This window comes from Lycium ferocissimum, chromosome 12, assembly GCF_029784015.1.
Source record: "Lycium ferocissimum isolate CSIRO_LF1 chromosome 12, AGI_CSIRO_Lferr_CH_V1, whole genome shotgun sequence".
Taxonomy (NCBI): Eukaryota; Viridiplantae; Streptophyta; class Magnoliopsida; order Solanales; family Solanaceae; genus Lycium; species Lycium ferocissimum.
In genome coordinates this window covers 20,748,868-20,751,577 of record NC_081353.1, presented here as the reverse complement: position 1 = coordinate 20,751,577, position 2,710 = coordinate 20,748,868, and positions in this window count along the sequence as shown.

Sequence of the window (2,710 nt, the reverse complement as noted above, 5' to 3'; positions counted from 1 at the left end):
GTTTGTCTAAGGTGGATATCCAATCATGCGTGTGGCCCAATATTTGATGAGGTGGACGCGTGGCATGCCTTTAACCCCCTAACCATTTGCCCCTTACTCTATTTGTTCTTCCACCATTACAATTTCCTTCCCCTCCACCATCATCGCCACCATTACCATCGCCAACAGACAAACGGAAAATCGAAAATATCACGAGTCACAACTGAGCAAAACATGAGATGTGATGTTAATAAGATCATCACTTGTTTAATTTGTTATGAACTGTTCGCTGGTACACAACTTGGACATCTTAATTAAAATTAAATGATAAATCAAATGTGATTTCTATAACTTCATTTTTATTAATTGAAAAATAAACTTTCAACCTTCAAGCTAAATATCCAGCATGACAATTAAATAGTATTCTGCTAGCTCTCAAACCAAACTGCATTACATGGAGTTTAACATTCCAGTACTTCGTAATGTTGCAGTTAAGAATATTTTTGGGATACAAGATCCACTTATACCCAATTTTGCGAATCATTAACGCGTCAAGTCAGAAGGAAATGTTTTCCAAATCACACTTCTCATGGTAGAGGCGGCAATGGTAGTGAAGGAGAAGGAAATTTTAATAGTGTAAGAAAAAATAAAGGGGCGGGGTAAAATGGGTTAGGGGCACTGAGGTGGCATGTCACGTGGCGTCCACCTCATCAAATATTAGTGTCACGTATGATTGGATGTCCACCTTGGACAAACTTAACGGAGGAGGGGTATATTTGAGCTAATAGTATAACGGCAGGAGTATATTTGGATCCAAAGTATAACGAGGGGTATATTTAAACCTTTTCTCATAGTACTGGGGTATATTTGGCCCTTTTCCATTTTAAAAGTCAGTCTTTCTTTCTTAAACTTTGTGCCAAGTCAAAAAGTGTCACATAAATTAAGATGGAGAGTATGTAAAGAGTCCGTATTTAATTTATTGCATTTTGAGAAAAACGTTAAAAATGTCCTTAGTGTTTTAAAAAATGTCTTAAATTTGTCCTTCTTTCATTTATTTGGATACTGGTTGCCCTTTCAGGTTAAAAAGACCCTCTTTTTAGTGAAATATTGAGATGACATATGTGAGACTAGCTAAATAGGATAACGAATTTATTGGTTCATGCAGATATTAGACAACACATAAATATTTCGATCAATCTAGATTTCTTTGTTATATAATTACTGGGGTTGCATAATAATCAACCATTATTAAACGATGAAGAAGCTAAGTAGAACCTAAATCTGGAATTTAGTGGAGCTTGCTTGCACTAGTTTTGAATAAATCATCGCAACTACAAATGAAGAAAACATGATTTTCTTTTGAATCCATTGAGTCGCAAGACGTGAAGTATCGAACAACTGGTATGAATAAATCTGATGTTTTTTTTTGTTTTTTTTGTTTTTTTTTGTTCATACGATGAGGCTGAGAAACAATTATTAAATCAGATTTTTGTCAACATACTTGTTGGGCCAGAAAACATTGAATTGTCATTTCTGAACGATTGCTGTCCGACCATAGTAGCTTGAGTTGAACCTTTAAATCCGAATATATGTTGCGGGATCAATGGTGTTTTGGCATATGGGATTTTGATGTATTTCTGATTTTAAAACGTTATCTACAAGGAAGTCGAATTATAATCATCGGGTTTTGTTGACCACTTGATCATTGTTATATAGACTAGTTATGACTCTTGAGTTATTTTCATTCGAGAGTTTGTTGGTTACTGAACTCGATAGTTTCTAACCTGATGAAGTCGACTCCACCATTGTTGAACTCAAATAGACTAATAAAATATGATCTAATGTGAACTGAAATGTGGATGTTGGAACGTCACGTGTCGGTACCGAAAATTGATAAATGTGGTCGGTAAAAACGGTCTGACACGATTGGTCAATTTGGAGAAAAAAATTTTTTAAAAAAAACCGATTCAGTTGATTTTCTTAAATTACATAGTTATAAAAACGCACCATCCATGATCGAACTGAGGTATTTAGCAAATACTATTCTAGAACTAGATCATTGGTGCTTGTTGGATTAAGAATTGTATTTTTCTATTTATACTCTTCAAGTGCATTTTTTCACAAAAAATAATGGATGAATTTGGTTGGTCTTTTTTGAAAAGTTATATTACCGACCGCGTCGTCAGTTTGGCAAAAAGAAATTCCTGAAAAAATGATTGACCCAATTTGGTCAGTGTTTCAATTTCTCCGATTTATGTGCAAAAAGAATCGACGAAATCGATCAGTTTTTCTATTTTTCGGGTTTTGTCACTGAAATGAACAATTGAATTCAGTCGAAAGCTTATAATAATTGATTTTTTTTTTTGTTGCAAAAATTAACTAACTACATCAGTTTGTAATCAGTATTTTGGTCGCAAAACACCTGCTTTTTAGTAATACTAGTTTAGTAATCAATTTTTCTATTTTTCGGGTTTTGCCACTGAAATGAACAACTGAATTCAGTCGAAAGCTTATAATAATTGATTTTTTTTTTTTCCAAAAACTAACTGACTACATCGGTTTGTAATCAGTATTTTGGTCGCAAAACACCTATTTTTTAGTAATACTAGTTTATACTCCCTCCGTCTCAATTTATATGAAACCATTTCTTTTTTAGTCAGGCCAAAAAAGAATGACACATTTCTAAATTTAGCAACAATGGAACTCTAAAATTCTCATTTTACCTTTAATG